General features: G+C 38.5%; 1 long non-coding RNA gene across 1 annotated transcript in view; it reads left to right on the top strand.

The window, feature by feature from the left end:
• LOC141580402 (uncharacterized) overlaps positions 1–12,288 on the top strand; it is a 132,078-nt gene that overhangs the window by 108,349 nt on the left and 11,441 nt on the right. The gene's annotated exons all lie outside the window — the stretch shown is intronic.

The raw sequence follows: 12,288 nt of genomic DNA, 5'->3' as shown, positions 1-12,288 counted from the left end.
ACTCCAAAAGAAGAAGGGGCCTAGAGCTGAGACTTTTAAGATTTTTCTACCACCAAATATATCATTTTGTATAATTTTAATCTCGAGGACTTCTAAGTTTCATGAAACAAGAGAATCACATCTTATCTTCAGTGCTTAGTATCATACCTAGCACAAAACTGTTTTGTGCTAAATATTTGCTGAAGATACTAGAATCTACAAAACTCCATAAACTTGGTAGTCATTAGGGGTCTTCATTAAATATTTCAAATGCTTTCCCCTTCCAAGAACCAGATGGGATCACACTGCCAGACCCCCTAGGGCTAAGCTGGATCACTGGACTTAATCTGGGCAGTGATCTGTGAGAGAAACATTTAATCACCAGTGCATGGTCCTCAAGAGTTGTCTTTTTCCTCTGCAGGAAGAAGGCAATGTTCTAGATAGAAGCTGCTTTGTTGACCTGGGTCTTTGAGTGAAGAAATATTGCAGAGCAGATCCCCCAGCTGATTCAGCAGACATGCAGCAGAAGCCAACAGAAATCTCTGCTGTTTTCAGGCACTGAGATCTGGGAGTTATCTGCTATCATAGAGTAATCTATCCTCTCCTACCTGATTCAATAAATTTATCCTAATTAATTGGTTTTTCTCAGTTTTAATAACCATAGAAATACACAGCTGTCATTCAGAGCCTCTAACAAGAATGAACAAAGTGGCATGACTCATTAAACTGATGGCACTCCTGCCAAAACCAAAGCAGTGTGATCATTTCAGCAGCAATCATTGCAATAGAATTTTTTTTTGTTATTTGTAATATAAATGTAATTTCTGCTAGGCTTTTTCAGCCTCTGGATATAACTTAGATGCTCATGACTAATTCAGCTCTTGTTTTTACTGAGTGTGCTCAGTTCAGCTGTCACTGGCTTATGTATCCCAGGGGCCCTTTCAGCTGGGTATGCTGGAAACAAAAAAAAAAAAAAAAAAAGAAAAAACATGCTCTTTGGAAGCAGATAGTATGTTCCTGGACCTTTCTAAACCTCAGTTTTCTCATTTGTAAAATAAGAATTACAAATACTACCTCACAGAGTTGTGATCATCAAATGAAATATTGTATTTGCTGGTGTTCAAGCAGCACGTGGCACAGGTACAGATGGCTCTCTGAATGGGTCAAGGCACCTTTCAGCTCTAAGGAAGATGACCATGAGTTTCAGCTTGCCCTAAATATTTACAGGTTCTGCTACTCGTTCTTATATAATAATAATTATTTTAGAATAATTTAAAAAATGTAATCTAGGGCAATTTTGTTCAGTCTTTCTATGTCTTTTATGGCATTGACATTTTTAAAGTGGGATGTTCCTTAATTTGGTTTCATCTGTTTCCTCATGACTAGATATATATTATGCTATTTTTTTGGAAAATGTTACAGAAAGATGTGTTCTTCTCAGTGCTTTATGTCAAGAGGTACAAGATGTCAAATTGTCCCCTTACTGGTGATATTAATTTATATTTCTTCCAGATTTCTCTACTGTAAAGTTTATATTTTTACCTTTGTAATTAATAAGTGATTTTTCAAGAGATAACTTAAAACTATACAAACATTGTGTTACACCTGAAACTTTCATCCAGGAGTTTCAGTATCCGTTAGTAATTCTGTCTCAATCTATTATTGTCATGGCTGCTGTCTTAGTTTATTTGTGTTGCTATAGCAAAATACACAGACTAAGTAATTGATAAAATAACAGACACTTATTTCTCACAGCTCTGGAGGTCTTGGAATTCTAAGATCAAGGCACCAGCATATTCAGTGTCTGGTGAGGGCCTGATGCCTTGTTGCTACGTCCTCAAGAGAGGATGACCATTGTGTCCTCACATGGTAGAATGCAGAAGGGAAAAAGGGCCTAGGTAGTTGCTATCAGCCCTTTAAGACACTTAACCCAGCCTATAAGAGCACAGCCCTCCTGGCCTAATCACCTCCTGAAGGCCACACTTTTTAATACTATCTATCACATTGGTGTAGTGATAGTACTCATATAGTATTCATATAGTCATATAGTTTTGTATGCTGAAACTTATTTCAGCATATGAATTTTGGAGGACACATTGAGAGTATTGCAATTGCCAGATGGTGATCTTCTAAATATGATATTTTCTCTACTTGTATTAGTTGGCTTTCTACTATAAAGAAAAACTTTCCCTTCCCCACCATTTGCTTACTTAGATCCGTAGGGACTCATGTATGTAGTCTTATTTTAGTCAATGGATTTTGACTAAAATAAGCTGATAGCAACTACCTAGGCCCTTTTTCCCTTCTGCATTCTACCATGGCTACTCACAGGCTGCTGTGAGTCTTGCAATAGTGAGGCTGAATCAAGGTGGATTAAATTGTCAACATGTTTGAATTTAACATAAATGTTTCCCCCCATTTCAGAAGCTGCCTGCCAACTCTGATCTCATATCCTTAGTGATTCTTTATCATTAGCTTGATATGGTGTTGTTTTCTCTCCTGGTTTCTCACTCATTAGGACTGCTCTCCCCAAAGATGAAATAAAGGGATGTAATCAACTCTTCCGTTAGAGGTGGTGAACCTAGAGGAGAGCATCTTCATCCCTGATCAGTGGGTCCAAGTTTGGTTTCCTCTCAGTGCAGCTCAGATGAGGGACTTTGGGTGAGTTGCCTAACTTGATTCAGCCTTTGCTTCTTTCACTCTGAAATAAGGATCATAGCACTTGTCACCCCAATTGAGGTAACCCAAGTGAAAGCAAAATCACTTTGAAACTGAGGAACTGCTCTCTAGAACCTTTGCACCTTTGCATGTGGCAATCCGTTTGCCCGAGATGCCCTTCCTTGTTTCTGTTTCCTCTTTATTGGCGAATACTTCCTGATATCTCAGGGTTGTGTCACCTCCTTGAGTGACATATTGTACTCCAGATGTCTGTTCTGTCTGTACACACATAAAGGTCCCCTGGGTTATATACTTTGTGTTTAAAACCTAAGCCCTAAACTGCACCCAGATGTTTTGCCTCATGGTCATGACATCGATATGTATTGATTTCTTTGAATAATAATGATCTCCAGTTAAACTTTTATCTTTCTGACCATCATTTGGCTCCTTCAATTCCCCCTTAAAGGACAAGGTGTACCCCAGATTTTCATCCTTGGGAATATCCTCTATGAGAGGCACTCATGCCTGCTCACTCTAACCCAATAGATTTCCCCTAGACTTGGGAAGAAGAAAAACTGTGGTAGGTGGCGAGATCAACTGCAGAAGCCAGAAAATGTGTAATAAAAGAGTAGACAATTTTTAAAAGAGGCTGGATAGGTCACCTTGAAACTTTCTTTTGATGACTCATTCCCAATAAAGAAATAGGCACACTCCACCTGATTTATCAGCTTTCAAAACCAACTCTATTTTCTTTCTCTCGTTCCTGTCTTTTCTGCAAGTGCTATCTATGGTGCAGCTACTTTAATCTCACTGTTCTTCAAACATGACTTCTTCCTTTTTTCTATGTATTGTCTTAAGATATTTCTTCTGCCAGCATATCCCAACCTACCCCTCAATGTTACCTGAAAAATTCTTGCCTTGTTCAGAAGTCATCTTTTCTGTGAATCATCCCAAATCATCCACAAGGCAGTAGGTCACTCACTTCTTTGAACATTCCTCAATAATAGCACAACAGATCAAGAACCTGTGTTACCTTCTGATTTGGAGCTGTGACTATTGCTTGATGCAAAACGAATACTCTGTAATATTTCTGAAAAGGTGAAAGTGAAATAATGTGGGAGGGAGCTAAGAGTCATTGTTCATGTGTACATTCCAGGCATAGGGTCAGAAGCTTTGAACATACTGTACCTTAATTTTTACAACAACCATTTTCAGTAAATTTTCTTAATTTCTGAGGACACGGGATCAGAGTGAAGAACTTGCCTATGGTCACGCACCAGGTAAGTAGACATCATATCCAAACTGTGCTGTCTCCGACACATATGGTATCATTTCTGTATTTAGAAGCTATGTCACAAATAGGATGTAAATGCTAACTTTTCCTATTTAATTTCCTGTTTCACTAGACTACATAGGAAGACACAGAGGATATAGCCTTGGTTTTGTTGCTTATTTACCTGTATGACCTTGAATATATTTTAAAGGAATTAACTCAAGTATCATCCCCTTTAAAAAGTGTTTCTTGAACCCCTAGGCTGGATAAAATCTCTTTCCTTTGTTTTCCTGCCCTGGCCTATGCATAGCACTGGTATTAATTCAAATAATTATCTCCTTATTTGTAAATCTTTCCTACTAGACTGTTTTCTCTTTAAGAGCTGGGACTGTGTCTTAATTTATCTTTTCTTTCTTTGAGCCTGACTCAAGAACTGGCATATAGTAAATACCTACTTAGTATTTATTGAGTTAATAAATATATGAAAGAATAAAATTTCTTGCCCTGTTTAGGCCCCACCTTACCAATATGAAAAAGAAAAGTTGGATTAAATCAGATAGCACAAACATGGCACATGTGCCACACTGACCCTTTTCTGTGTCCTTGAAAGACATTGCAAGTAGATTACTTCTTTCTATTATGGACATAATTGCAAAATCTTTCTCACTTTAGGGTATGCCTCCTACCAGTGAACTTTATTGCCATACTTAGTTAGATGTTTTTTCTGGTCCTTGACAGTTTCAGATGCTCAGAGTCTGGTCCTTCCCAGTCAGAAGGAAGTATGTGTAAGATGCTCACCAAGGGTTGGATCTAAGGGATGATGAATGATATTCCTGCCTCTATGTCAGTTCCTGCATGTTCATCACTGCATTCCTGATTTGACAAGAGATTTAACATCCTAGGATGCAGAAGGACCAACAGATGAATTGGTCTTCTGTGCATGGCTGTTGGGCAGGAAATTAATAAGAATGCTAGCTGACATGATCTATGGTACTGTAAGCTCATTATGCCTGATTAGCTTCCAGCCTTTCACTCCCTCTGACAGCTACAGGACCTCAGGGTTTCCAATGGCAACTATTTCCCTTTCTCTAATTGATTGCTAGGTCTCCGACCATGAAACCAAACCCTCCCACAGACTTGTCAGAGTGGGAACCTTTCTGCATCATATTACCTTCTCCCTTTCGGCAGTGGGAAGGTGAGCTCCTGGATTGTCTAAGTGGTGTTAACAGTAAAGCTCTTTGAACTCAGGAAACAAAATTTGAAGGGGTCAATTCAGTTTAGTTGATCAAGTTCTTATCAAACTACTTACTATGTGCTTAGGTCTGTGCTCAGTATGGAAATAGCAAAAGAAGCATATCATATGACACTAAAATAGGAGATAAGTTTTAAAACATATTTTAACAAACATTTACAATGTACAATAGCAACAACCACTTTGGTTTATATTCAATTGAATCCAAATTGAATTGATGTGTATATATATATATACATGTGTGTGTGTGTGCATGCACACACACACAAAGTGAATGTATACATACACAGGCATACCTGGTTTTATTGCACTTCATTTAATTGCACTCCACAGATACTGTATATTACAAATGGAATGTTTGTGGCAACCCTGCATTGAGCAAGTCTATTGATGCCATTTTTTCCAACAACATGTGGTTGCTTCATGTCTCTGTTACATTTTGGTGATTCTTACAATATTTCAAACTCTTTTATTATTACTATATCAGTTTCAGTAATCTGTGATCAGTGATCTTTGATATTACTAATTTTTTTTTGAGAGGGAGTTTCACTCTTGTTACCCAGACTGGGGTGCAATGGTGCGATCTCAGCTAACTGCAACCTCCACCTCCTGAATTCAAGCAATTTTCCTGCCTCAGCCTCCTGAGTAGCTGAGACTACTGGCATACGCCACCATGCCCAGCTAATTTTTGTATTTTTTATAGAGACAGGGTTCCACCATGTTGACCAGGATGGTCTCGATCTCTTGACTTCGTGATCCACCCACCTCGGCCTCTCAAAGTGCTGGGATTATAGGTGTGAGCCACCGCACCCAGCCTGATATTATTATTATAATTGTTTGGAGTGCCAGGAAACAAACTTAATTGATAAACGTATATTTTCTGACTGCTCGGCAAACCGATGGTCCCTCTGTTTTCTTCCTTCTCTTCAGGCCCCCATATTCCCTGAGACATAAAAATATTGACATTAGACAAGTTAATAACTCTACAATGGCCTCTAAGTGTTCAAGTGAAAGGAAGAGTCACACATCTCTCACTGTAAATCAAAAACTAGAAACGATTAAGCTTAATGAGGAAGCCATGTTGAAAGCTGAGAAAGGCTGAAAGCTAGGCTTCTTGTGCCAAATAGTTAATCAAGTTGTGAAAGCAAAGAAAACAGGCTGAAAGAAAATTGAAAGTGCTACTTCGGTGAACACATGAATAATAAGAAACTGAAACAGCCTTATTGCTGATATGAAGGAAGTTTCAGTGGTCTGGAATGAAGATCAAATCAGCTGTAACATTCCCTTCAGCTGAAGGCTAATCCAGAGCAAATCTCTTTCTTCAATTCTATGAAGTCTGAGAAAAATGAGGAAACTGCAGAAGGAAAGCTTGAAGCCAGTAGAGATTAGTCTATGACATTTAAGGAAACAAACACTTTCCATTACACAAAAGTAGAAGGTGAAGCAGGAAGTACTTCTGTAGAAGCTGTAGCAAGTTATTCAGAAGATTTAGCTAGGAACATTGATGAAGATGGCTACATTAAACAACAGATTTTCAACATAGATAAAACAGCCTTCTATTGGAAGAAGATGCCATATAGGATTGTTATAGCTAAAAAGGAGCAGTCAATCCTGGGCTTCAAAGCTTCAAAGGGCAGGCTGACTCTCTTGTTAAGGAATAATGTAGCTGGTGACTTTAAGTTGAAGCCAATGCTCACTTATCATTCAGTAAATTTTAGGGCCCTTCAAAATCACACTAGATCTACTCTTTGTTGTTCCTATAAAGGAACAACAAAGCCTAAATGACAGTACATCTGTTTAAGCATGAATCAATAAGTATTTTAAGCCCACTCTTGAGACCTACTGCTCAGGTAAAAAGATCCCTTTTAAAATATTACTACTGATTGACAATGCACATGGTCATTCAAGAACTCTGATAAAAATGTGCAAGGAGATTAAAGTTGTTTTCATGCCAGCTAACACAATATCCACTCTGAAGTCAATGATGAAGGAGTAATTTTGTCTTTCAAGTCTTATTATTTAAGAAATAAATTTCATAAGGTGATAGCTTATATAGATAGTGATTCCTCTGTTGGATCTGGGCGAAGTCCATTGAAAACCTCTGGGAAGGATTTGTCATTCCAGATGCCATTAAGAACATTCACAATTCATGAGAGGAAGTCAAAATATAATTAACAGTTTTCAAACAATTCACTCCAACCGTCATGGATGACTTTGAGGGGTTCAAGATTTCCATGAAGAAAGTAACTGCAGACTTGGTGGAAATAGAAAGATCACAAGAATTAGAAGTGAGGCATGAAGATGTAACTGAATGACTGTAATCTCATGGCAAAACTTGAACAGACAAGGAGTTGCTTCTTGATAAAGAAGCTGTGAACACTATTGAAATGACAACAAATGATTTAGAGTATTACACAAACTTAGTTAACAAAGCAGTGGAAGGATTTGAGCAGGCTGACTTCAATTTTGAAAGAAGGTCTACTGTGGGTAAAATGCTATCAAACAGCATTACATGCTATAGAGAAATTTTTTGTAGCAGCAAACTTCATTGTCTCATTTTAAGAGGTTGCCACCCCAACTTTCATTCACTACCGCCTTGATTAGTCAGAAGCCATCAACATCAAGGCAAGACTCTCCATCAGCAAAAATATGACTCACTGATGGCTCAGATGATGGCTAATAGTTTTCAGAAATAAAATGTTTTTAAATGAAGATATGTATATTGTTGTTTTACACATGGTACTTTTGTACACTTAATAGGCCACAGTATAGTATAAATATAACTCTTATCTGCGCTAGGAAACCCAAAAAATCCATGTGTTTCCCCATTTTATTGCAGTATTTATGGCAGTGGTCTGGATCTGAATCTACAGTATATCTGAGGTATGCCTGTGTATATTCTCAAAGCATCTGCTGTGCCTACTATATCCTCAAAATCAGACCAAACTCCCTTTGGAGTCTCCTCTCATCGTCCTGGACACCATACTCTTGATCTTTCAAAACATACACCTTTTTTTTTTTTTCCTTATTTGTTTCAGCTTTTGCTTTTCACACAGCCATAGATTAGCCTATAATTGTCATTCTGATAAAGCTATATAGGCTGAGATTTTAATTTCAATGGAGATGAACAAGTAAATAAATAGTAAATAAATCTAATTTAAATAAATATTATTGTAAGTTTTTATATGATTACTCTTATGAAATGTGTTCTAAACAAACCTGTGTTTGATGATTCCTCTCCTATAGGCAGCCAAACAGAGACTTTTGCTAATATTTTGGTATAGCAGAAAGGGAATGGGTTTTAGCTTCAGGGCCAAGCTCAAAAGTTGCTGCTTCAAAGAAGTTTTCCTTGACCTCACAGAAGGTCAGATTATTTTATTGATTAAAATTGTGGTTCTAAAAGTACTCTATAATTTTTAAAGTGGTATGCAAATCTTAGAAATTATTATTTACTTCTAGGACATAATCAGAAGGACATACCATAGTAAGCTATGCTTATGTTTTTAACTGTTTGAAGTAGATCTGGTTTTATTTTAGCCTATGAAAAGGGTGAATTTTTAGTCTTCTTCCCACTATTCATGACCAGCCACAGGGGACCTCATTAGTGACTTGGTTAGTACTTACCACACTCCCAACTTGACCCAAGAAGTGATGGAGCCTGAAGATACACATGACCTGAAAACAATTCAGAAATGAACTTAATGGCATTTTAAAAATAATAACCAAGTGGGCCAACTCAGCCTCCTCAAACCATCTCTAATAACCCCACAAGAAAGAAGGAAAGAAGCCATCTCTACAAGCTAAGAGTGCAAGGTGAAACGGCACGTGCTGATGTAGAAACTGCAGCCGATTAAAGAAATCAATATTTGAAATACTGGATAGTGCATTGCTCTGGGCAGACTTTGTGAGTCTTAGTCCTCCAGTTAGAAAAGAGGTGGAGCTCCGTGTTCTTCTATGCTTCTTGTTCTCTTGTCATAAGTAAGACATTCTGGCCCAAATTTCACTCAATTTTTAAGAGATTTTTCTAAGTACTTTAAAATGCTGCTTTTTCCTCTATTCCTTCCTCGGGGATTGCGGAAAGTGATGTCGTTTGTTTGTCATGTAAATTCAAACAAGTCATTTCATGTCTTTAAAGCTGCTGCTGCTTATATAAAATGAGGATAAAAATCATTGTTTGACCATGTCCACCTCCTAAATGTTGGTGGCACTGAATGAGCAAAGAAAGGGAAGCTCTCCTAAGATGCTAGAAAAACACAAGGAATCTTTATTGTCCGCGGTCTTTGAAGGGAAGGAAAGTACATGCTGTCAGCACCAAAGTTTTCAAAATCAAGTTGACACATACAAATTAATAGCCTCATCTTGACACACTCTCTGGACAAGAACAAGTACAGACACTGAAGCACTGGCTGACCCACTTGCCCCTGTCCTGTCCCACTTACTCAGAGTACATCTTTGTGGTTTTCGACAGCTCACATTGAGAAGTGGTCAGCTTTAATTTTCTTTCTCTTGTTTCTCACACAGACATAGACCGGCCTAAGATATAAAGGTAAACTTTCCATTTCAATAGCACTAGTGAGAATAAATTAATATTGAATAAATATTTCCGGAAGTTTTTATGTTGATAATTTTTATGAATGTTGGGCTCTAAACAAATTTACTTTTGTTGATGGTTCTCTTTCCCATAGGCAGTCAAGTGGAGAGTTTTGCTCTTATCTTGGCGTAGGAGAAAAGAGGGCAGGTTTTAGTTTCAGGCAGTTCTGGGTTCCAGTCTTGATCAAATTACGAACTTTGTACATATGTAACATAAAAAAGATATTTTTGTTAAACACTTTCAGTTGTAGATTCATATTTCACAAATCCTGTTGCCTGTGGGCCTTCTTACTCTTTGAAGCAATGAATTTCAGAGCTTGGGGAGAAGCACAATACCTTCCTAAAAGAACAGAGCTCTTGTTCATTTTGACTCTAAAATTAGATATTTATTTGAATCTATAGTATGTTCAGGGCTTAAAACTGAGCAAAAGAATATATTAATTAGGATTTGCATTTGGTTGTATGTAATGGAACCCTAGCTACTATGACTTAATAGTGTTTGTTTTTCTCACCTAACAAAGACAAAGGCAGGTAGTCCAGAGCTACCGTGGTGGCAATTTGAGGCTATTGAGACCCCGTGATGGTCAATTTTATGTGTCACACTGGGTAGGCAAGAGACCCCAGTTATTCAGACACTAATCCAGGTTGCTGTGAAAGTATTTTGTAGACATGATTGAATTCAGTTGACTTAAGGAAGGAAATTATCCTAGATAAGCTGGGTGGGACTATTTTAAGCCATCTAAAGGTTTTAAGAGCAGAACTGAGACTTTGCTGAAGAAGGCTCATTCTACCTGTGGACTACAGTTTTATCCTGTGCCCCTGAGTTCCAGCTTGCCATTCCTGATGGCCTGCCCTACAGATTTCAACTTGCCTAGACAGCCCCCACAATTGCATAAGCCAGTCTCTTGGAATAAATCTGTCTAATTATCTGCTTATCTCTCTATCAATTGATCTATCTATCTATCTATCTATCTGTCTGTCTGTCTATCTATCTAATCTATCTATCTATCTATCTAGCTATCTAATCTATCTATCTAACATTTCCCACTGATTTTGCTATGGTGAGACCTTGATAGATATGTAGATTCCTTTTAACTTTCTCTGTTACTATACTTAGTGCTTGCAAGTGTATACCACAACACTAGGCATTGTGCCTATATTCTTGGCAGAAGTAAAGGGAAAGCAAAAGGGGGTAAACCAAAAAATGAACACCAATGAGATCTGTGTTTTTCTAAAAAGGAAAACACTACTTAGCCACTTCCACTTATATCTCCTTGGCAAGGACTTGGTCACATGAGCAGCTCTAGCAACCTGTGAGTCAGGGAGAAGGGGAACACTTTGAAATGGGCACATTGTAACTCTAAATAAAATGAGGATCTCTAGTGAGGAAAAGGGGGATATTGGTTCAGCAATCACAGGGATTTTCTAAGTTCCTACATCATATTAAGAAACAAACCTGAACAACTTGGCTCATTGAGTTTCTTTTATAATTGTAAAATGATTACTCTTTCCACCTGTGGCAGCTAAGTCAAGAGGCATTCTGCCTTGAGGGAGAAGGGTGTACGTGTAGGAAGTGAGAACCCTGAAAGTCCATCTCTTCTGGCTTCAGAGACTCTGGGAGGCAGACCTGAGACAGAGATAGGAGAGGCAAATGGAGTGTGTCCTGACCTCCCTCTGTGCCTCAGCCCAGCATGGGAAGGGCTGATAGGTCTTAGGTGAGTGATGTTGAAGGAGAGTCATTCTTCTTGGCTTTATATTTGCACCTCTGAAAAAAGGTGCAAAGCAAACTCAGATGAGTAGAGAGGCAGAAGGAGAAACAGAATTTGGCTTTTCAAAGCCACTTCTATATCCTTTGATGAGGTGTCCCGCATTTCCCACATGACTCCAAGGAAACATGGAAAGTCATTGAATTGAGAAGCAGTAAGTTTCCATAGGACCCTCTAGCAAGGGGTGACCTAAAGGGATAGGACAGAGACTGGAGGTGAGGCATCTGCAGCACTTGAGATGTCAGAGAGAAAACTGAGTTAGTAAGCATCCCAGACCCTCATAGAGCCAAGAGGGTGGGGGAAATGAGGGAGAAATACCGGAGAGAGAGAAGGGGAGAGAGAGACCTGAGTTACCCAGTTGCAGCCTGAGCAGTAGGAAACAAGGCAATGCTGAGGAATAGGGGAGTTGCCGTAACAATGGCAATGGGCAGCCCAAATAGCAGCTCCCAATGGCCCCTCCACAGAAGAGGGCACTAGTGACCTGAGGGCCTGCATTTCTACTCCGCTGCCTCTGTCCTGCCTCTCCAACACCAATCTATAGAAGATAGAGAGGAGGGCCAAAATATGAGCGACTCAGTACATCTTACATAATAAAAGCCAAGCAGTTATCCAAAAGGACTTTAAATTATTTCACAGGATATAAGTATAGCTGAATGGATTAAAGTCTTGTCCTATAACTACCACCCTAAGTAACTACTGAGTAAATGAAGACACATTAATAAACTCATGAGAGTTAAGGAGAAAGCAATCTGTATTTCTTTGCACATCTG

This window comes from Saimiri boliviensis, chromosome 11, assembly GCF_048565385.1.
Source record: "Saimiri boliviensis isolate mSaiBol1 chromosome 11, mSaiBol1.pri, whole genome shotgun sequence".
Lineage (NCBI taxonomy): Eukaryota > Metazoa > Chordata > Mammalia > Primates > Cebidae > Saimiri > Saimiri boliviensis.
This window is presented reverse-complemented; position numbering and strand designations above follow the sequence as displayed.